Source organism: Hermetia illucens, chromosome 2, assembly GCF_905115235.1.
Source record: "Hermetia illucens chromosome 2, iHerIll2.2.curated.20191125, whole genome shotgun sequence".
Taxonomy (NCBI): domain Eukaryota; kingdom Metazoa; phylum Arthropoda; class Insecta; order Diptera; family Stratiomyidae; genus Hermetia; species Hermetia illucens.
Genome location: NC_051850.1, coordinates 27081989 through 27106693, shown reverse-complemented (window position 1 = coordinate 27106693; position 24705 = coordinate 27081989). Strand labels below are relative to the sequence as shown.

General features: G+C 40.4%; 1 protein-coding gene across 2 annotated transcripts in view; it reads right to left on the bottom strand.

The window, feature by feature from the left end:
- The window catches only part of LOC119648012, an 87663-nt gene extending 63284 nt beyond the window's left edge, over positions 1-24379 (bottom strand). The window contains exons 1-2 of one of the 2 annotated variants that reach the window (XM_038049412.1): positions 24254-24379; positions 23498-23619 (exon numbers count right to left, since the gene is read on the bottom strand). The gene's annotated coding sequence lies outside the window, so the exon portion shown is untranslated. Of the gene's footprint in view, positions 1-23497 lie in introns of both variants that reach the window. The other variant, XM_038049413.1, reaches the window with a different exon arrangement.
- Positions 24380-24705: the final 326 nt, after the last annotated feature.

The window sequence follows — 24705 nt, the reverse complement described above, 5'->3', positions numbered from 1 at the left end:
ACTAGTTTCGCCACCAAGCTAAATGGAAGCGAAGGTTACTCTAGGTAAGTGACTCCAAAGAAGAATAGCGGCTTGAGCTGAACCTCTCCAAATGCTATTCACAGGTCGTCAGGGCAACCTACGGCGATGTGGAGTTCAATTCAACCTGGCTTTGCTCAGCACTTTTGCATCCACACAATCTCTGAGATTTGGTAACCAATCATCCCATTCTATCCACGCACATGTGGAGGGTCGATTGAGAGTTTAACTGACGAAATCCGATCCATCTGATGTTGCGTATCTTGGTCGCAATTTCCACGAGTGGACGTGCAGTCTAATCCCTGGCTGCCCTGATCGAGACATGGGCTGGTGCGAACATCTAAATCACATGAAACTTAATCCGCTGAGAATTCGGGGCTTCTATATGATCCCAGTGTCCATAATGATCGCTGCGTCTTGCTCGTGAACTAGTGGTCTTCGATGCTCTTGGCTGCTTCATTTTTCGGAGGCGTGTGGAGAGCCAACTCTGGAATTGTTCGTATTGAATATCGCCAAAACATCATATCAAACTGATGTCACGTTATAATTTTAGACACTGTCCATGCACTCGGATCGGCATGTTATTCTCATGTATATTACGCTGACTCGTTATTCTGGACGATGTGTGGATGAAGTGATTGTGGTTAACCTTCGCCACATGACGTAATGTTTATTGGTTGTCGGTTGGTTCCGATTTTTTCTTTCTTCAAGAAAACATGCAAATGATATGCATTCTGTTCAATGGAAACGAAAATTACCGCATCGTTTTGAAGGGCAAATGCATCATGGCTATGTGTGGACGCTAGGTAGCCTCATATTATGGGCATGGTAGGCTGTTAGGGGAGAACAGGTGTTTTGCATCGACTCCGGCAACTTAATGGCAGATGGCTCTTGTCCGATGATGCTGCCCATTAAACGTAAACATTACGTGTTGAAATGTACTTAAAATAGACGCTGGCTGGAGGTGACGTCACGTAAATTTACATATTAAAGGAATTCTGGGGCTAAATAGCCGAGAATTGAACAATGGGAACATTTGTCTTGTCACTAAGAGCTATTTGTTTACTTCTGGCAATTAGGGTGGAATTCACGGCCTCAGTTAGGTATTGTTACTCATCGGGAACCTGCATTCTTTGAATCGGTTGGGCTGTAAAGTTGATAATTTATTGTATATTGGGCTTGATCAATGTAAATAACTTTGCGGACAAGGCGCAATTTGTGACTTAACTCGCCAGGAATCCACTGAACGTACCATAGGCGACATATGATATCAGAAGATAGCATAGTGCAATTTTTGTATACAAAAGCTGCAATGCGAAAATTTATATATATTACAAGCAGAATAAACATCAAATTGAGTATATTCTCTTCCTTATAATTCTTGGTTCCACTTTTCGAAGGTTTGAAGTCAGGTGAAGGAGTTAAAACGTTGGAACTACATGTGCGACGTTTCATTGGCCTTTTCCTTTTTTCTTGCATATAGATTTGTTCAGACTGCATATTATTATTTGCAATCCCAATGTTTGTTTCTGGCTGAGGCGAATGGTAATTTGTTTTTGTAGTGATTCGAGGCATACGGGTTATGAAACCGCCGATGTTGAATTTTAAGTTTAAGATCGGGGCAATTTCCATCTGAAAAGAACTCCACCGTTTTGTGGGCTATGTGAAGCCGTACACACCTGTCTTCATCCCGCTTGAGGGATGCGGAGTTGTGTGCTTAGCCAACCTAGTCAACGTTGTCGTCGTCGTTTTAATTAATTGACTTAACATTGGCAGCTGAATATTGTTGTGTGACCGTCTGTAACTGCGAAGGAAGCTCGGGAACATCGCGTTGTTTCAAATTATTCCATAAAACGCAATGGAGGGGAGACCTTCCTGAACGGTCGGGAACCCAGCTCGACGATATAGGAGAGATTTCGATTGGACAACACGATCCGTGCTTATGAAATAAACTAAATTTTCATTTCCGACTGCAAAAAGTGTTCTAATTTATTTAGCTAAACACGGCAAATGGTATCCGGATATTGGGATGCCACCGGAAAGCTGTGATTCTGGCGTAACTTCACTTGTGTGGTGGCTCATCTCTTTACCGATGTTCGGAATACTCATCGCTCTTTTTAAGGTTTTGTGTGAAACAAAACCTTATTAGGATCGATTCGATGTCTGTCTGTCCGTCTGTCTGTCTGTCTGTCTGTCACACCCGATTTATTCGGAAACGGCTGGACCGATTGTCCCGAAAATTAGTAAGAGTATGTGATCTGCCGTTCCCTTTACATGCAGCAACTGGCGCCATTTTGTGTTAAGTTTAAGGGGGGGCTCCCCATACATGTGAAAGGAGGCTGCAAAATTTTTTTTCACAGAATGTAGCCATGTGGGGTATCAAATTAAAGGTCTCAATTAGTACTTTTCGAAACTGGTTCAATATTTGAAATTGGGTGAAACATAGGGGAGTGAGGGCTCAAAATATGACCCCCAAAAAGTGTAACAGGTCTCGTTCTCAGAACCTATCCAGCCGAAAAATCTGAAGAAAATCACAATAGTGCATCTCTACGAAATCTAGGCCTCAAAATATATCCGGTTCCGATATCTGCACAAATAAAGTTAATAATAGTATATTTCTACATTTTAGAAATTTACCCGGCACCCCCCTTATGTTCATCTCAGAAGGACAAAAATTAGCATAGGTGTAATGAAGAGCATGGTGCACAATTCGGTCAAGTTTGAAGAAAATCAAACTATTATTAACAAAGTTATAGGGGGTAAAACTTTACAATTTTTTGTGAATTTCGTGCACTCTACAACCTGCATGACGTCATCATCACATATCAATTTGTCAATAACACACCAAAGTAAGTTCCTATGAATTGGGTGGAAAAGGATTATTTTGTTTTAGTTTTTTATTCATTTGTATGTGAATATCAAATATTCCAAGCAGACATGTGTGTATGTAGGTATATAGTATATGCGTGCTAATGGACTTTGCGGGTAGTGCCTAATTCAGATAGATATAAGAAGTAAATCGGAAATATGGGAACGATCAATTCATATATGTGCATATATGTGTACAGTATTCGGAAATAGGCAGTTTGTTTGTTTAGGGTGTGCATAATATCTACGGCTGTAATATGTACGTATGTCTCGTAGTTTGGAGAAATATCAAGGAGTATGTTCGATTTGTAGCTATATACGGATAGAAAAATGTGCGTTGAAATTTCTTAGATAAGATGAACACAAAACCTTTATACCCGAAGTGCGAGCTTCCGGTATTCCGACTTGTTTTCTGGGGAGCTGTAAAACTATATTTTTCGAGTCAGACTTAGTCTCTCTTCTAATACACAGCGCCAATATTTCCGTCCACCAGTCGAAATTCCCAAAACATCAGTTTATTCTATAAAAACTTCATCATCATCATCATCAACGGCGCAACAACCGGTATCCAGTGTAGGCCTGCCTTAATAAGGAACTCCAGGTTTTACCCCGAGGTCCACCAATTCCATACCCATAAATCTCTCTGGCGTCCTGACCTACGCCATCGTTCCATCTCAGGCAGGGTCTGTTGAGCGGGATTTTAACCACGACCAGACGGTCGTGACATCGCTCATAGATTTCTTCGTTATGTAGGCTACGGAATCATCTATCCTCATAAAGGGGGCCAAAAATTCTTTGGGGATTCTTCTCTCGAACGTGGTCAAGAGTTCGCAGTTTTTTTTTTTGCTAAGAACCCAGGTCTCCGAGGAATACATAAGGACTAGCAAGATCATGGTCTTGTACAACTTACATTGATAAAATGAAGAATAAGAGCCGTGAGCTAATCCTATGCGATATTTAAAAAAATGGACGAAAACTAATTCATAATGTAAATGAAGTATTTAGAGAAATTGTTCATTGTAAAAGTGCAGAAAGCAGGAGAAATGAGTGTTTGTACGACAAAGAAAAGAAAAAAATATATTAGATATTGTAAAGCAGCCCTTTAGATCTCTAAAGAGTTTATAAGCCTGGTTGATCTTTCATTATGCTTGCGCAATGACCCTTCTTTGTTGTCTTGTATCGACTAAGGACACCCCGAGTTTTGTTATGACGTGAGAGACTGAAGTGTTCAAAGGACTCTCCCGGATTTTGGAACCTGGCTTGCATAGAGGCAAGCAAGCGCGTGTTGAAGGAATACTTCGGTAGGGTTTCAGTATGCGACATATAGGCCACAAAGGACTCTCCATTCAATAAAATTGATAATTGTATATTGCTATATTTTCTAAATTTACTGCAATTCCTCTCCCTTTAATTCAACCTAGAATAAAATAAAATTATCTCAGTGATGTAGACCATAACGTGGAGCATCATACGGAGAAGTCTGGTATGTCAATATCATGTCAATGAAGTCGGACATATTCTTTACATACCATCACGATTTCTCTTTCTCTCTGGGCTGGGTAGTTTCTGGGAATGACCCTTTAGTTCGAGTCCCTTCTTTCTAATGTCCTTTCTTTTCCTAAGTCCCCCACTTTACAGCTAATGTCAAAACTATGACCTGTTTCGATAAGCATTCATCGGGATCTTTAATACATAACTAAATTCGATGAAAATAACTTGGTATAGTTTGAATTCTCAACCCGATGCCCCGGGGAGGGTGAGAAGTTAATGGAGGGGTAAGGAGAAGTCTCTCTTCAACCCCAATAAAAGCTCTTAGGGGTCATCCCCCTCAAAAAGCTATGTCTCCATAAAGTAAGGTATTTTTCATATCACCATGGTGCAGTTTGAATTTTCAACTGTACCCCATGAGTGAGCTAGGATGCGACGGTATGTATGAGTAAGGAAAAGATCTACCTTTCTAACGCCGTTAGTTAATCCGAGGACATCTTGTGACTGTTTTTTATTGGATTGCCTGAAGGCTCAAGTATCGAAATTTTCGCGGAAACTCGTATTCAAGAATGCCTCGATAGAAGTGGGCAGGTAGATCACCTGTGCAATCGTTCCGTGGAGACTATTTTAGAAATGAGACAGACACAGGGAGTGGTACGGTTGGAACTGAAGGGATTGGATTTCACAGCTGAAGAGAACCAGACAGTTTGTATACAAGTTAACTTCAGTCGTTGCGTCCCATTATTTGAACTCCGCAAATAGTTTTCTTCTGTCATGATAGCATTAGTGTCATTTACTTGAGATTTATTGAGTAACTTGTACAAACTGTCATCGAAATGTATTTTTCAGGAGTTTTCAACCGCAGAGCAATATTTCGAACTTTCATTTTACTTTTTGTAATTTAGAAAAACATAAATGCTTTCCATCATTCAAAATGCGACCTCTCGCCACTGATTCTGCAGCACCAATCTCAATCCCTCTCTCTCAATTCCTTTGTTTATCGCCAATTTTCGCTTTCTTTGAGTTATCAATTGATACACTCTCCGCGGAATCCAACTTAATACATTCCATTCCGATAAGTGAAGCCCAGATAGCCGATCGACAACCGCGATCACAAGTAATTCCTTGGCAATTAGCTAATGTGACCGTAGGCCGTAAGATCAGTGGGCATTGTTAAATTTCTCACCAATCACTTCTTCTCACAGGCTAATTTCCTAAATAGTTTGAGGGCACCAATCCCGCAATCGAATTCACCTGTTACCTCAAACAATTCTAACCACATCACCATTATTCGATCTTAGTGGCCCAACCTCCTATCCCGCTGTAAAAAAATCTCTCGCTGCAGCCTGCTTTGTCCTGCTTCCACCATTTTGTGAATAGCACACCCAATCCTAGCAAGTTCCCGTTTATAGGAACCGAATCAAGCATAATAACTAGGATCCCTCCAAGAAGAAAAGTTCATTAGTGAAAATTAGCCGTTATAAAGGATGCTCTTTTCAAATAAAACTTGTGGAAGTATTATACACATATTTTTAAGGGAGGTCACCCCGTGTCTCGGATTCGAGGAAGTTAAGATTTTATGGTTAAAAATCGCATTCCACTTTTAAAATCCGTTTTTCTCGAAACTGTATGTTGAAAATCTTTTGCCACCATCGCCTAAAATCTATCCAGTGAAATTCTTTGAAATTTTTACGACTTATTCAGGACATATTTCTACGGTCCGCAAACTAGGATAATTGCGATTCATTTAGTATTTTTTTTATTCATTAAAGAAGCCTTGAAAAAACATCAAAATTTACAAAAAAAAAACTAGGATTAGTTTACGGACTGTGTTTAAAAGTATTAGAAGCTAAATTTTTGGTGCGATGTTAAACTTTTTTTTGTAAATTTTGGTGTTTTTTCAAGGTTTCTTTAATGAATAAAAAAAAATACTAAATGAATCGCAATTATTCTAGTTTGCGGACCGTAGAAATATGTCCTGAATAAGTCGTGAAAATCCTAATCCTAGTTTACGGACTGTGTTTAAGACCACACGTTAAAATGCCGTTTGCATTTTTCCTCTAAGATGATCACAGCGCCATCTAGCGTGGCAGCCGAAAAACACCATTTTTTGGAGATGGGTGTATAAGCTGCTCTATATTTCAATAATGAACTATGCTGTCGGGCTGAAAAAAATACTACGCACACTCAAGATATTAATAAATATATGGTGAAAAATTCGTATTTGTACCTTTATCCAATTCTTCACAAAAAATTTCTAAAAATAGCGAAAAAACGGCCTTCACATGCGATGTGTCAAGTTTCCGTTTAACCTAAATCCTGTGTCAAAAAACATAGGACGTGATTGCTAAAATTTGAAAAAAAAAAAAAAAAAATTAAAGTGACATTATTAGATGTGGATGCAGATCCAAGATTTGAAGGAAACACAACAATTTTTTGATGGCATATCAATCGGCTATAAACAGCATTATTTCAGTAGTTATTTATTGGCTTTTGACTGCCTCAAAATTTACCATTTGTTCCAAAAACTAAGCAACTAAGTTGTCTTTACGACCGGAAATAAATATCATCTCCTATAATTAGCACTGGATAAACCGACCTTCTGGACACTCGGCTTCTTATTCAAATTAAAGGGTCGGCAAAGGCAGAAAGGACACGAACAAGCCCTACATTCTCAGTTAGAGTGAAACCTCACATCATTTTTCTACTTAATTTAATATTAATAGGATAATCACCACAAAAACTGCTACGATATATCCTATAATGTATAGACCTGAGACGACTTGTACGTCTGGACGAGTTGCAAGAGTTCATGCGCTAAATTGCCTCCACTCTCCGTAATTGAGTTAAAATATAACGAACAAACAATCGCAACGATAACGTTTGAATTGAAAATGTAATAATTTAATAATTTAAAAGCGAAAGTGAATAATGTACTTGTACGGTTTAAAGTGTGTCGAGTTCATTGCGTTTTAAGGGGTTGTACTTTGCTTTGTAAAAAAATCCTGATAAAGAGAATTTATTCAACAAAATGAAGGTGTAAACCAGAATATTTCAATTTTTTAAATTAAGTGAAGCGTGCAAAAATTCTTAGTGAAGAAGCTATTTATATTTTGAAAGGCGTCTCATTACTGCCGTTATTGAAATCTTTAATAACTCTTCGCTGTTTTCCACCTGTCAGAAAATCAAAACAAGTCGGGAAACCGGAAGCTGGACGCTTCATATACGAAAGGTTTTGTTTATTTCCTAGTACGTAGCACGTAATATATGCATATATTATGTGAGAGTATCCTCTTTCGGGTGATATTGGTATTCATAGTCTTGAATTTTCCAAGAAGCAACAACTTTGACGTATCATAACTTTGTTAGTAATAGTGCGATTTCGGCCAAACTTGACAAGATCATGCTCTATATTAACATACTATTATTAACTTTATTTGAACAGATTTCGGCATTGAAGGTATTTCGGAGCTCAGGCCCCATATAATGGCCACCTCCTAATTTTTTCAGATTTTTTGGTTGGGTAGTTTCCGAAAATGACCCCCTTAAAGAAATGATCATTTTCAACCCCTCGCAATCTCCACCTTTCTAACAAATGTCAAAACTAAGACCAGTTTCGAAAAGTACTCACCGAGACCTTTAATTTGATACCCCACATGACTATATTTGCATGTATGGGGACCCCCTTAAATTCGACGTAAAAAGATGTAACTCACTGTATGCGTGAGCATTTACAGTTCCCACCATTCTACCAAATTTGGTGTCAATCGCTATAACCGTCTCCGAGAAAAATGCGTGTGACGGGCAGACAGACAGTAAACCGATTTTAATAAGGTTTTGTTTTACACAAAACCTTAAAAAGACTAGACTAAATTTTCCTAGAATGCCGAAAAAGATTGTTAATTTTTCATATTGATATTGAGAGGACCAGTTGCCCTCTTCCGCTTTTTTTTTACACAAAACCTTATTAAAATCGATTCAATGTCTGTCTGTCTGTCTGTCACACGAATTTTTCTCCAAAACGGCTAAACCAATCCGAACGAAATTTGGTGGACAGATGGGAACTATGAAATCCCACGCATACAGTGAGTGGCATAAATTTAGGTGGAGTTTAAAGGGGGCCTCCCCATACATGCAAAGAGGGCATTCAAAAATTTTTTTCACCGGATATAGTTGTGTATCAAATGAAAGGTCTCGATTTGTACTTTCCGAAACTGACATTGGTTTTGGCATAAATTGCAAAGTGCGTGAGTAAGGAGTCAAAATGTACGCATTTGAAGTGAGACAGGACTCATTTTCGGAAACTACCCAACCCAAAAATCCGAAAAAAATCAGGGTGGTGCGCCTGGATGAAATCTAGGCCTCAAAATATGTCCTATTCCGATATCTGCTCAAATAAACTTACTAATAGTATATTACTACTTTTTAGAAATTTACTGAAAAACCCCCCTTAGATTCATCCTAGGTCTTCCGAATTTTGTACCAGCATAGGGGACAATATTTCGTATATATGTGCTAAATTTCATGGAAATCAGGCAATTAACGCCAAAGTTATAGCAGTTCAAACTTAACAATTTCGCCGAGTTTACTGCTTCCAAAGCATGCAAATCAGATGCTGACGTCATAATTACCCGGAATAATTGACATTCGAGTGGAATATTAAAGTCACATTTATGGAGAATCTATTTATCTGCAGCCCTTTTTAAGGTTTTGTGTAAAACACTTATGTGAAATCTAATCTTCGAGAGATGTCCCATTCCGGTATCTGCTCAAAAAATTTACTAATAGTATATTATCAACTTTTAGAAATAGACTAAAAAACTCCCCTTAAGTTCATCCTAAGTGTACTAAATTTTGCACCGACAGCCTCGTGCATACGCATGCCAAGTTTCATGAAAATCCAACTATTAGTGGGAAAGTTATAGCAGTTCAAACTTATCAATTTCGTGCTAATTAACAGCATTCTAAGCCATACAAATAAGATGCTGCCGTCATAATTCACGAGAATAATTGAAATTCCAGTGAAATATTAAAATTCCATTCAAGAAGAATCTAATTCTCCGTAGCCCTTTTTTATATTTGATGTTGGTTAAATTGTTTTCATTCGCTAATAATATTAAACTGAGAGCGTGAAGCGTATGAGGTTGACCATTATCAACACAGGGCTTTCCATCAAATGATTTATTTAAATCGCTTTCTAGAAAATAGAGGGCAATGGAATTTTTAGCTATATTACACGGAGCTGTCGTGCACTCGTCGCTCCTCACATATTTTTCTTTTTCTTCAGCCTTCAGTTCACAAGCGGGGTCGGCTCGTGATGATCGGTTTCACCATTTTGTTTTATGACATGCCTCACCAGGATGTAATCGCGAGACCTTTAAATCCCCATCCAGCGTATCAAGCCACCATTGTTTTGGCCGGCTTTTTGGTTGCGTACCATTGCTTTCGATGTTCTGATCAATACTGATTATTGAATTCGAAAACGCCTCTCTTGCAGTTTTTCCACGATCGATGCAAACCCATATCGATCGCGGATATTCTCATTTCAGACGTAATCGAAACGTGTCACGCCACCAGTGCAATGCAACATCTTCGTCCCCATTACCGGAAGACGCCGTTCATTGTCCTTTATAGTCGGCCAACACTCAGAACTATAGAGAGTGGCAGACGGACGACATTGCAGTAAATTTTAAATTTGGGACGTGCGCTGATACGTCGATCACAAAGAACACCAGTTGGGGAATGCCACTTCATCCAGGTTGCATTAATGCATGAAACAATTTCATTACGCAGTTCTCCATTGGCTGATAGCGTTGACTGGAGATATTTAAATCGCTGAGTTCTGGCAATGGCAGTAACCTGCCCTTCGAGAGACTTAAATCGCTCATTTCTGGCAATGGCAGTAACCTGCCCAGAACTGAACGATTTCAATATCTCGGGTCAATGTTATAAGCCAATGGAGAACTACGCTATGCTCCTCACATAGGGAAACACAAAACCTTTTATACCTGAAGCGTCAAGCTTCCGGTTTCCCGACTTGTTTATTTAGTTGATGTGGTCTGTTGGTAGATATCACTTCGATGTTGCGTTTCTTTAGAAGATTTTTGACTTGGTAGCTGACCTGCACGACCGTTTTTTGGTAGTCTTGCTTGTACAAAGCGTTCAAAAAGATGGAAAAAATGTTTCGAATTCGCCAAGAAGTATTTGTATGCGAAAGAGAATATATATATATAATATAGCGAAATTTCCATTGTGCACCCGAAAAAATTCTGAACTTTGGATTCGCATACCTACGACGACTCCCACTTTATACAATAGGTGATTGGGCCACGTTTAATTAATTAGAATTCTGTACTACATATTATCAAAAGAAGAAATATGAACTTTTCCTTTTATTTGCATTCCACGAGAATCGAAGTTGATCTAACCAATTAGAAATAGTATGGAACGTGGAGACTGCTCCCTCGATAAAGATTTAAATTACTAATCATATCATATCCGGTTTCGTCCAGGGCAGAGGCAACTGTTAGTGTTAATTCCCTATTCGCTGGCTGACTTTGGACCTGGATCCAGCGTTTATATGAATAAAAACCATCCTTTGTAAATTTGGATTTTTTTTACTTTGGTTTCAAGAACAGTTCAGTCTGCATAAATCAATTGGGCAGTTATTATTCTCGATGAATGCAATGTATATATGCAAGCAGAAGTTCAAGTAATAAATAATTTTTTTTTTTTAAATTAAAAATCACAACAAAAAAAAGATTTGAATTTCGAAAATTTGTCTTCAACTGTCCGCCATTTTGTTTGTATTATATAAGACGTGATCATTTCAGTTCAAACAGTGGTCATTTCGTAGATTAAATTTTTCTTAAATTTTTCGTGTCAGACCATTTTTTGCTTGAGGATCATGGTTACCGTCTACGTTACTTTTTTTGGATTGCCACGCGAATGCAGCAATTTTGTACAAAATAAGAATAATTATTTAAAAGAAAAACATTTCCGTACACTTTACACACTTATTGCTTATTGAATTGGGCCCTGTAATAAATTTTCAAAAATAGATTGTTTTTTTGGGTGCATAAAGACTATAACCCCCTTAAGCAATCTTCAAAGTAGTACCCATTAGGGGCGATGCACTTGTCAAGTCTTGCTTCCAAAGTGTCCATGCCTCACCATCGAGTGTGCGGTATCATCTCGCGAGCGTCGTAAATCAAACTGAGAGAATTCTTTAAGTGTGTCCTCTTTTCCTCCTCGGACTTCCAGCAAGGGTAAGGGCATAGAGCCCATAACATGCGAAAGTAAATTTTCGAATAGTGTTTGTAATTTATTTGTAGTGATTCGTCCATACAAACCGTGAAAACAACCAAAATATTAACTAGAAAAAATGACAGGAGTAGCAGAATCCCATTCCGCAAGATTGTGGTAGTGTAGTGAGTGTATCGTAACCCCGATCAATTAAAGTTTTGCCACCCATTAACAGTGAACGTTAGAAAGGCAGCTAGGATAACTTCGCCTTCAGCGGAGGCCTCATTAACAGTAGCGACCGGCAAAAAGCGCTGCGGTATTCCCCCCATCCGAAGTACTCGAGTCCGAGTACAAATCGGAGTCAGTGGTCGCCATAGGACTCCCGCAAAATTCTAAACGAACCCACAGCAGTCGAGAAACTCGCGCCTCATGAGGAAACTAGATGAGGCGTTCTCACGAAACACATTCCCGGAGAATCTAATCTGGGGTCTTCAAGCGACCATCATCTCTCTTGAAACGATGATCAAAGAAATATTTAAGAGATCGAACCCACAACCGATGTTAGCAACTCAGCAACATCCAGAAATGATGAAGCAAGCACCCTGGGCAGAAGTTTTTGCAAAAGCAATAGCCGCAAAGCATTCAGAACAAGCTCATACTAATCCGACTACAAACGAAGCTAGGATAATCAAGCAGGCAATGACGCAACCGCCGGTGATTGAAAACAAGGAGGAAGGTCGAAAAATTCCTTGAATTCGGCAGGAAATCGCGAGAATTCAACACGATCTTTGGCATTCTGACTTCCATAAATGGACGTTAGGATCATCGAGTTGAACATTAACTCCATCATCCGTCGAGCCCGCAGACACGAGTTTGAGTTATTCCTTGACGAACACGAGCCCCACATAGTGCTCCTACGTGAAATCAGGTTGTACTATACAATTTTTTCCATACTGACCGCCCACAATCCAATCCTCTCCATCGGCGGTGGTACAGCCATTCTTATCGCCGAGAAATTTCTGTCCAATAGCTTCAAATTACTCGAAGTTACTCTCATTTCTTTTGAACCCCAATCGCCGGTCTTCGTTGCTGCCGTCTACTGTCCGGACCAGCCCCTCGATACCCACAATTTCCAATAGATTCAATCCTTTTGCGCTTCTCAACCAAGACCAAAAGGTAAAGCCTGATATCTGATAATAGGTAGAGACTTCAACGCCAGGCACCAGTCTTGGTTTGATGCACGGTCGAACCAGAATGAGGAAAGACCCCACCGTTTGCTAACAAATGCCCATCCAAGCATAAACCTGTCCCACTTTAATCCAACCCTTCCTACTTGCTATAAAGGTTACTATTACTCATATCTGGATCGCTTCCTCATTATCAGTAACATTACTGTTAATTCCCACCCTAATATATATCCTTTCCTGGAAACCGTTCCCGGCATTAGTGACCACGATGCTGAAAACCTCGATATTAAACTACCTGAAACAGCCATCCGTTCCGGCCCACCTTCAGTTTCCGATTAACAGAAGCGAACTGGAAGGTCATTATCGGATCGTTAAGGTCAGAGTTGATCCACGACGGCTCTTATCCAAAAGCATGGTATCTAACGACACCACCGACCGCATAGTTCGCTAGTACATTGAAGTAATTCAGCGAGTATGAAATGAACTGATTCCAACTCGTCTCCTCAACTATCGTAACCTCATCTCCCTCCTCAATCATATCCGCGACAATATCAAATTTAAAAAGACTCTTAGGCGGACACTATTTAAGAATGGGTATTTTCCGCAGTCCTCTCATCCGCCAACGAATTTTAAGCTTATATACCGACTACCTCTAAAAACGCCTCCCCACCATTGAATTGAACCCTGGAACATTCAGAGAAATCGATAGAGCTTGTCCTCAGCTGGGCAAAACAACCAGATAAACCCCAATCCTCCCCCAAACAATCTCCCCATTTGAAAGCACTTCCCTATAACAAAGCACTTCTTGCAAGCACACCATTGCACATCTGCGACCAGATTTTGAAAACCAAAGTGAACGAATTAATTTCCCGACTTCAATCGATTCCATCTTTCGACCCGACCTAAACTAAACAAAACCTCTTTACCCATCCCCTTAAGCACCCGGATCGCTAGGAGAACATCCCACTCATCCATTTTGGTAAGTCCTGGCAATATCCCATCCATAGTTCTAAAAAAATTTTCATCTTCCTTGCCTCAATTAACAACCGCTTCTTCAACGCCCATTTTCCCACTGATCGCGAGAGTGCTCGTATAACTCGCCAAAGAAAACCCGATAGTTACAGGTCTATCTCCATCCTTTCGTCCTCCGCCAAGATCTTCGAGCGGACCATTAAGTCCATTATCGATGAGCACTGTGACTCCAATTACACACTTCCCGGTCTAAGACAAGGGGATACCCTATCATTCGTCCTCTTTAACCTGGCCCTGGAGAAAATGATCCATGATGCTGAGGTCAATGCAAGAGGTGCGATCCTCCCAACTACTGGTCTATGCTGACGATATCGACATCATGGGAAGAACGACCCGAGACGTACAAACTGCCTTCATCCAGATCGAGCAGGTGGCGCGAGATCTTGGGCTGCACATCAGTAAAGGTAAAACAAAAACCAACCATCAAACCTCACTGGTCAAACGGGAAGAATAAAGATAGGAGAATACAACTTTGAGACCGTTGATAATTTCTCCTATCTAGGGTCGAAAATCACAACTGACAACAGCTACGATGATGAAATCCCTGCACGGTTGTTGTCAGCCAACAGAGCATATTTCAGCTTACAACTGTACAAGACAATGATCTTGCCAGTTCTCATGTATTCCTCGGAGACTTGGGTCCTTAGCAAAAAAAATTGCAAACTCTTGGTCGCGTTCGAGAGAAGAATCCTCCGAAGAATTTTTGGCCCCTTACAGAGGATGGACGATTCCCTAGCCTACATAACGACGAAATCTATGAGCGATACCATGACCGTCAAGTTGTGGATAAAATCTGGCTCAATAGGTTACGGTGGGCGGGTCACTTAATCCGTATGGATGAGGATGATCCAGCCCGGAAAGTCTATAAGGACAATATCTATGGTAGAAAAAGAAGACGAGGCAGATCCTGCCTGAGATGGAGCGGTGGCGTAGGTCAGGATGCCAGACAGCTTTTAGGGATATCGAATTGGTGGACTTCAGTGCAAAACCGGGATGTCTGGAGTTCCTTATTAAGACAGGCCTAGACCGGATACCGATTGTTGCGCCGTTGATGATGATGAAATTAATATAAAAGAGAAACTGATTGCAACACATCATCCAGAAGTATTTTTCGACTCTAAGGATCTAGATTGGCCCCACTTCACAATCACAAAATTCGAAGAAAAATACGAATTTGATTTTGTTTGGTAAAATTTCGATTTCTGAGGCTTTCCGAAAATTTATGCCAATTTATCATCAACCTACTTTCATAAAAAGAACAGATCCCCCGAAGAAATGACATCAATAATAATTCAGGACGGATCCATGACTCCCGAATTTATCGAGTGATTAATTTCCTTCAATATTCAGAATGTTATTCTATTCGGTTTCTGCTGGACTATAAACATTTTCGCTCGTTCCTTTTTCAACATTTCGAAAGTATAAATCCACCGTCTCGTCCACGAAATACTACTTTTAACTCTAAATCGCTCATCTAAAAATATTCTTTTTCTGGTGTCTTTTGCAATTTTCCATGGCTATTTGTAAATCTGTCGATAAGACTCGTCGCGGCAAAAGGAAACTTCAGTGAATTCAGAAGAATATAAAGATGAAACGGCATCACCCGCCGAATTATATCACTAATGGCGAATGTAGTTCATTTCGTCTGAGAACCGAGCTGTGACCTAATTTTGGTTCGTCAAGAAACTTTCATCATCAATAGAAGGAAAATAGAATCACCCACTTGCCGACGGCAGGTTCAATGTGAGGAAAATCAAAAGGAAATGGTTTTTCAATTATTTATGGGCGATAAGAGAAGACTCGTTTGTTTACTCGAGATGAAACGTTGGCAATTTAAAGGTCATTGATGCTAATATGGATCCTATTTTGGAGAAGGCTGTTGATGTAGGAGGCTCGATACGCAGCTTCCATGGTTCATAGGAGTTTGGAAAAAGATATTTTCGGAAATATCTGAGATTTAGCAAAAATATTTTTAAATGGTTCTGGAATATGTTTTAACACTCGCCGAATATTAGAGAATATTTTTCACTGCGGCATATGTGAGTATATTAATAGAGCTGCTAACATACATACCAAGAAGCATAATAAAAAGCAGAAAAAATGCCGCTCCTAACTCTTATAAATCAGCACGTTAGAAAAATATCTAAGATTTTCATTTGAAAATTCAACTTAGAGTTGCCAAAATATTCGGGGCGACTCAATGAAACTCATTTAAATTCTAGTTTTATTAGCGCCGCAAATACCATCAACAAATCGATTATCGCATGACTCCAGCAGAAATGAATTCATCTTGTTCTATTTTATTTGGTGGATTCAGTAAGTTAACAATAACAACCGAAACTGAATTGCATCACTCGGAAAGGTCGATTTCTTGAGATGAGGTCAAGATTTGCTACAAAAGAAATTATAATGGGAGAAGAGTCAAAGCAGATAACACTCTCTTGGGAACTGGAACTGTCCAAATGCAGTGAATGGCGTTTAGAATTTAATAAAATTTTAATATAACTGGATGTTGGCAATGAAGAAATTAATCAATTCTGCCTCTTATCTCAACAAATGGGACTTCTGAACATGTCAACATGTGTATATTTAGGGTGATTAGACATACGAGTAATTACAATGTCGAAATTAGATCATCAACTCGCAATTGAATGATTGCCTTCTATTTATGCTATAATTATTCTCAGTCATTCTTGTGGATAGATGCAAAGGGTTGATTAGGGTTGCTTCAGGACAAGCCAGCTCCGATACCACGCAAAGTTTTGAGCTTTCACGAAAACAGTGTAGTATTACTCCTGTCATAGAAGGAATTGGATAAAGTTTTAAACACTTTGTGTTAATGATAATTCTACAACAGAAGGACAAACACGAAGACGAACCCAAACATCTATGACGAAATCGCAGTTGATACAAAAACCCGCAACAAAAAAATGGTTGCGTCATGGATGTTTGTGTTCATCTTTGTGCTTTTCCTGTTGTAGATTTATTATTTGCACAGCATCGGCGACAATTAAGCACAGAAAAAGAAGAATTGGGCATACACCAGGAGGGCTTTGTTATATATATGACCCTGGGAAAAACGTAAAACTATAGGAAAACGGACGATAAAATTTCAAGTTTCCTGTGACCATCCTTCTTTAGCTCGGGCTAATAGTTTTGCCTATGAGGCTCCCGTGCAACTTCGGCATCTCACAGCTGCCTTTACAAAGCCTTTTCCCTTGCAACCAAATTTAAAAACTCGAATAGTATCAGAAGCGGATATTTTTCACGCGAAAGATACCTAAAGAAAAAAATGTCCGGTACTCAATGTCACCGACTTGAAACTCTTGGCTTCAGGACCTTCCTTCTGGGTGTGCTTTCGAACCCGAGTTCTGAGAAGTACACGGTCATAAACAAGTCATCAACACACATGGCCAGCATTTTGCAACGCTTTCAAGTGTCGTGAAAGGATGTAGGTACCATCTGAATAACCATGCTTTGTCCAGATATAATTTGATAGGACAGGGTCGCTGTCGAAAAATGCATCGCTAATAGTATTGCACAATTGACAGATGACAGCTTGTCCTTCAATCCCGTTGGTTTGCGCCGATGTACGCGGCTGTGGCAGTCAATATGAAACGCATTACCCTTTTGGATACATTAGCCTGAAGTGAGTGAGCAGAAGTGTATATATATTCAATATTAAACTAGGCTAAAAGACTGGCTCTATGAATAAAAACATTAAAAGGAATCGAGAACGGAAACAGACCTCGAATTTGAGCTGATGAGATCCATATTTAGACATTAAAGTACCAAGGAAGGCCGGAGTGTTTGATAGAGAGTTTTGGACTATCTACACTTTTCACAGAGATAGTTCGTGGCCTCTGAGACAATTTAGAACCAATAGAAGAATCAGGATTAGCATAGTTTCACTGAGCCTAAGTAAACTTTCCGAACATGTAGGTCATGGAAAGTTAATTCTCCTTCACAGTTTTGAGTTGACTAGCGTCTCAATAAGTGGCGAAACATTTCGTGAAGATGGGACTATGAAATCAAGAGCCGAAGAAAATTGTTTTCAAAACCTCGTAGGCCGAAATATCTTTCTCATACCACCAAATTGACGATTCTTTTGTAGCATATCTGGTGCTGCTTTAGGTACAAATAGCTCCATTTGAGCACTCTGTAGTATAACATCAAAAGGATGACCGACGAAGACCAGGTGCTATGTAATTCTTCGATACTTTCCAAAATCAATCTCGGAATAGTTCACTGGCTTAAGCATTCGGGATATTGCCGTGGTCGAAAACTAATCTGGAAAAGATCCAGTGGCGGATACGAACTCCAAATTCCGAATGTATCATCCAAACTCTGCCGTGGAGCAGATGAGGCTGCCTCGTGACATTGGAGGTAGGGTCATGGTTGATGTGGCGACACAACATCATCGACATGTCGACTCGTTACGCGTTTATTTTTACAGCAAAACACAGGCGAATCCCTTACATGCAGCTGTCTGTAAGGCGGAGTGTAGGCTGACTCCACTTAACTTGAAGGATCTCTCTGGGCTGAAGTCAGACCAGGAGTGGATCGATGAATGGAAGTCGAAGACAATGCACGCTAAACACGTCAATTGTCTCTGGGAGCCATTTGTCGAACATATGGCTGTGTGCTGAGGAGCTCTTTACTGGAATGTGTGTGCAATTCAGGTCGGCGTGGTCGTCACCCGAGCTTATAAAAAGCTCATAATGAAACAACGGGTGGAGAACGACCAGTGCAGAATGTGTGATTCGGCGTTAGAGACGTTGGACCATCTCATTTCTGGCTGTACTGTAGTGGCATAATGCTGTATGAAAGGTAATTAATCAAAACCTTGCATACAAGCATAGGCTGGGCGATATAAGCCACAGGCAGTACTTGATAGTCCTGCTTACAGCATGTATTGGGACCGGTAAGTTCTAACTGATAGCCACATATTGCACAACAAGTCTGACGTACAGTTAGTTGAGAAGACAGATCGCTCCGCGTATGTTATTGATGTTCCTTCCCCCATAATAGCAACATTGAACGAAAATATGCGGAGATAAAGGTGAACTATGAGCTACTGGCTCGGAAACTCAAAGAAATTTGGCGTCTCGAACGGGTGGTTGTAGTTCCCATAATATTGCCAGCTGTAGGTATTGCACCTAAATCCCTCACACATTCCCTGTATGTCTTTGGGCAGTCATACAGTCTGGTTGAAACCATGCGGAAGTATATTATTCTGAATACATGCTCGATGTTGCGAGGAGTCCTCGACAGATTCTCTCTCCTACCACCGACCACTACCACCAGCATCCGTTTATATTTTAAGTAGGTAGGATCGTCCGAACCTTGGCACCTAGTGCTAGTATTAGGTAGAATCCGACACCTGCCGAGATTGTGACAACTCGGAATAATAATCGTTGGCGCAACAATCCAATAGGATCAGAGCCTTGAAGTGCGTTAGAGGACTTAATTTAAAACCGTAACGGTACATTACAGTACAGTATATTAGCGGAGAAGACGGACTACGACACGGCTATGTTCGAAAACTGAACTGAAGAAAGATCCTTTGCCCGATCCCATTAAACGGGTAGAAAAGGTATAACGGAATTTCGCCATATTATTGTGAACCCAACCCCGCATAGCCAAAAATAAAGGGTCTTCAAAAGATCCACAAACCTCGCAACGAATTCCAGGAAATTATAACAGCCACAAACTCGCCCACACAAACAACGCCGAATGGCGCTTGAATAGGTTTAAGGAACTAGAGGGACTACCCACTGGAAAAGCAATCAGAAATAGAGAGGATCTCATCAGAAAACTAAAAGATGTGGAATGTTTGACACCGGATGAACGACTAGTGTCATTCGACGTGGAGGCCTTGTTTTCAAGCTTCCCAGGGAAGGAGGCGGTTTTGTATCTGGAGGAGTGGCTTTTGTATCTGGTAAAAATCCCACATCCTTGGCGTGGAAAAGAGAAACAGGGATGTTCATGCCGGAGAGCTACCTGGCATTCGGAGACCCTACAGAAGTTCTATCTTCTATCCCCTTTCATCCTTTTTGAATGACATATTCATGGACAAGATTGAGAATGATCTACATTCTAAAGACCTGATCAACGTATGTAGATGACATTTTCACCATTGTCCATGAACACAAACTGCAGGAAATCCTGAAGGTCCTGGATAAAGCACATCGGAACCTCAGATTTACAATGTAGGGGAGGCCAATGGAGAACTCCCGTTTCTTGATTTAAGGATCATCAGAGAGGAAAAAGGGATCTCTTTTGACATCTACGGGAAGCCTGCATATACGCAGCCAACGATACCAGATAATTCGAACCACTCCAATTCACAAAAAATGCTTCTTTCGATGCCATGATCAACCGATTGTTCACCGTGTCTCTCGGTGCTGAAAGATTTATGAAAGAAAAGGAAAATATAACCGACAGTGAAGTGAAGAACAGCTTCCAACGGTCGATCATTGAAAGACTGATGTGGATAAGGGCGAAGCCGCAAGAAATAAGGGCAATGCCATCCTTCGTTAATAACTTGGAAGGGAAAAGAAGAATAGGGGTACACACTCTGCGGCTTCGTCGAAACGGTTAAAAATGATAAAAGAGCTACACATCGACATGGTGCCATCGAGTAGGATTCATCAACTCAAAAACAAACTGGGATTCCACAAAGACTGCAGATTGAAACATGAATCCAGTGGGATATACAAAGTGGCATGTCCAGATTGTGAGAAGTGCTACAAAGGACAAACTAAAAGACTAGCTTCGCGGCCAGGAGAAAGGAAATGCAGTTTCTTTTTTTCTTCACTATGAGCACAGCGCCATTTGGCGTAGCAGCAGAAAAACACTTTTTTTAGAGATGGGTGTATAAATTGCTCTGTACTTCAAAGTTGAACTATGTTATCGGGCTGGAAAAATTACTATGCATGCTCAAAATATTAATGAATATATGGTGAAAAAATCGTATTTGTATCGAGTTCTTCACAAAAAATCGCGAGGATGTGCACGAAGGTAAAGGAGTTGAAGTCCATGTAATTAACCTTCACCCCTCATCAAGACGATCCTCAAGTGAAAATCAACAATATTGGCATATCTCCATGAAACGATACCTGGAAATACACCTTGATAAAAGGCTTACCTGGAAGTGACGTATAGAGCTAAGAGTCAACAGCTGAAACCTAAATTCAATCATATTCTATTGACGTTCCACAAAAAAATTATCACTGTCTTTGAAATGTAAGCCATTGATCGGTGTTTAAACATACAGTGGACCAAATAAAAAGTTAGACAGTTATGGCAATTCAATTTGGAGTCAAATATCTCGAAAACCCATTGATATTTTAAATGAATTATGAAAGAGAAAACACAAATATTTAGGGTGTGTTTTTTACCATTATTACTATTTTTATTATTTTATGTTGCACAAAAAAAACCCTAAAAAACAAAAAAGTTAGCATTTTTCGTATTGGGACTAGAAGTGCTGGGCTTCCTAGCATCTAGTGCAACGATTAGTTCCTTACAAGTATCGCGCGGTAACGGCCAGAAAATGGACAATAAGCAGCTGTCTCATGACTTAAAAGAGCTACTCATTAAATATTTGAATAATAATAAAAGTGTACGGGAAATAGAAGAAATAATAGAAAAACCAAAGTCCACTGTATATTACATCATAAAAATTTTATAGAAAGTGGATCCGTTTATCGCAAAACAGGTATTGGCCGACCTGCGAAAATCCAGTTGGAGCAAGCACTATATATAATCCAGGAAAACCGCACAGACAGCTACATCAGATATCATGACAACGACTCAAAATACACAGCTATGGTCGTTAAGGAATTGTTGCTGTACCATGTCAAAAAGTGAAAAAGTAGCTAAGGAACAAAAAGGTGTGAGAATATCACATAGAGAATGTTTGAAGCTCTATTACTGCGGAAATCACCGAAAAGCTTGTAGGGCCAATGAAGACTGTACACCGACTAGACAAGGTAATATCGTTCGAACATTATGTCCCCCATATTTGAATTGGGTGACGTCACACGTCAGACAGGACCACTCCAACAAAATTGACCACGTATTGATCGAACACCGCCACTTCTCAGCCTTGATGAATGTCAGAACATATAGGGGGGGCCAATATAGACTCGGATCACTATCTCGTTGGCATGGTGCTTCGAGCTCGAATAAAAACACTGTCCAGAATCCCCTCGAGAACGACCCGAGACGTACAAACTGCCTTCATCCAGATCAAGCAGCCGGCGCGAGATCTTGGCCTGCACATCAATGAAGACAAAATAAAACATATGGTGGCAACGTTAGCACCAAAAACCAACCAACCAACAACATCTAACCGTACTGGTCAATCGGGAGGAATAAATATAGGAGACTACAACTTTAAGAGTCGAAAATCACAGCCGATAACAGCTACGATGATGAAATCCGCGCACGGTTGTTGGCAACCAACAGAGACTTGGGTTCTTAGCAAGAAAAATTGCGAACTTTTGGCCGCATTCGAGAGAAGAACCCTCCAAAGAATTTTTGGCCCCCTACATGAGGATGGACGACTCCGTAGCCTATATAACGACGAAATCTATGAGCGATATCATGATCGTAAGGTTGTGGATAAAATCCGGCTCGATAGATTACGGTGGGCGGGTCACTTAATCCGTATGGATGAGGATGATCCAGCCCGGAAAGTCTATAAGGCCAATATTTATGGTAGGAAAAGACGAGGCATGGCGAGATGGAGCGATGGCGTAGGTCAGGACGCCAAATAGATATTAGGAATATCAAATTGGTGCACCTCGGCGCAAAACCAGGATGTCTGGAGTTCCTTATTAAGGTAGGGCTACACCGGATGATGATGATGAATTACAAACACAATACAGTTACAACAGATACAAGTGCACTCGAATACGGGACTGATACCAAATATTTACTATTTACATAATGCTACCAGGTTTCGTAAGGACTTAAAGCGGTGGACCCTGAGCTTGTACCTGACAATCGCACGACGCTTTTACACCCATAAAATCTGAAGGAATTTCGCTTTGAAATTTCTGCAACGTATGCTAGTCGATCCTGAAAACTTCCTAATGTGGTTTTTGCCCTTAATAAGAAAGTTATCTTCAAGTGGCAATCAATAATACTGCCTCACCTCAATCAAATGGCGTTTAATATTTGGTAGTACACCTCGATAAAAGGCTCATGTGGAAGCGACCCATAGAGGTGAAGAGCTCTTCAAATTTAAATTTAATAAAAAATTGTCATTCTCTTTGAAATGTAAGTTATTGATCGGTGCTCAAACCTACATAGACATATGGTATTCAATTATGGGGCTTTGTCAAACCATCCAGCATTAATTTGCTCTAGCGCTCTCAGTGCAAAAACCAACGGCAATTTCGGAAGGAAACCCTTCTATTTAATAGTATCCCATTTAACTATATTCAGAGCAATATTTGTCAATACTTAATCGTGGTGGACATTAGCAGGTAGACTTCAAGGTGACCAAAATCCAACTAAACGTCCTGTTAATAGTATTAACCGTTACAGAATAAACTGTGGCAGGTAGTAGACAAAAAGATAAATAGTAAATCGATTTTAATAAGATTTTTTTCTGAACGTTACGAGCGATTGAAACCGTTACTTACCAGTGCATCCTAAAGTTTTAATCCAATAGAACAAAACTTGGTCCTTGTATCCGTAATTATTCGCTAGTTCTCTCCGCGACGAACAACAACTTCAAGTGAATGGTTTATTCCAAATCCGATTTCTGTAAAAATTACAATAAACTTAGACGAGGGACACAACCTGAGAGGAGCGTCAAAGATAAAGCCAAATCAGCACAAACAATCTCCACAACAATTCCCAAGAAACACGTTGGCCTTTTATCACTAACGAGAATTTGCAAAAACTCTTTCAGCACTTTTCAAAAAATTGCCAGGAATAAATCTTGATCCATCCGAGCCACACTAAAACATTTTTCGTTTTTTGAACGCGAATAAATTTCCTTTCAATTCAGGAGATGACGTCATTTGCGTTTTTAAATATCGACTCGCATCCAGAATGGAACTGGTCTAGATTGCGAAGTCGTCCCGTGCGACACGACACGCTGACACAGGGCGCTCCCCCGAGAAACGGTGTTGGCGCGCAAAAGTGCTCGCAACCACCTTCTGGATTTGCACCGTTAGGAACCGCGAATTCGCGCTAAGTACACTACAATTCCGCGGTAATTTCGCTAATTGAATGTGGAACCAACCAGACAATGGGCGAGTTAGCGACCAGAAAAAATTGAATCCAACACCGCGCGACAGTGACTGCGACCTTAACTATCGTCCGAGGGGGATGGGGTCAGTATCGCCTTCAGCGAGTCCTTCCTAAGGTAAATCTACGCAAAAGACACAAACCAGCAACACGAGGAATCCCACGGAAGCGCAAACAAACGCTCGAAACGAACTCTCGCCAGCAACTGGTTGTTCGTTGGCTTGGCGTGCTGGCGCGATGCTGCTGCTTTGGTCGCTGTGCAAAGCGTTGGCACGAGGGGCAGCTGCTGGTAGCAAGTTCTTCAGCCGCTACACCATCGGACGCAAAAAAGATACAGATTCAGATACGCATTGAAGTTGAAGTCTGAAAGCACCCAAGCACTGCCGTTGGGCCGCCACGATCCGTCGCCTGGGGCCAAATCGAAACGCTCGCTACGTTTTCGTGGTGCAGCCGGAAACGAGCCTTCGCTGAAACTTTTGCCAAAAGCGTAGTAGATTCGCTTGGGCTGATTGCGGAGGAGACAGCGAAACTTCTTTCTTTTCTAATTAACTCACGTTGATGGCAAAAAGTGGTAAGTATGGCGGCGAAACAACTT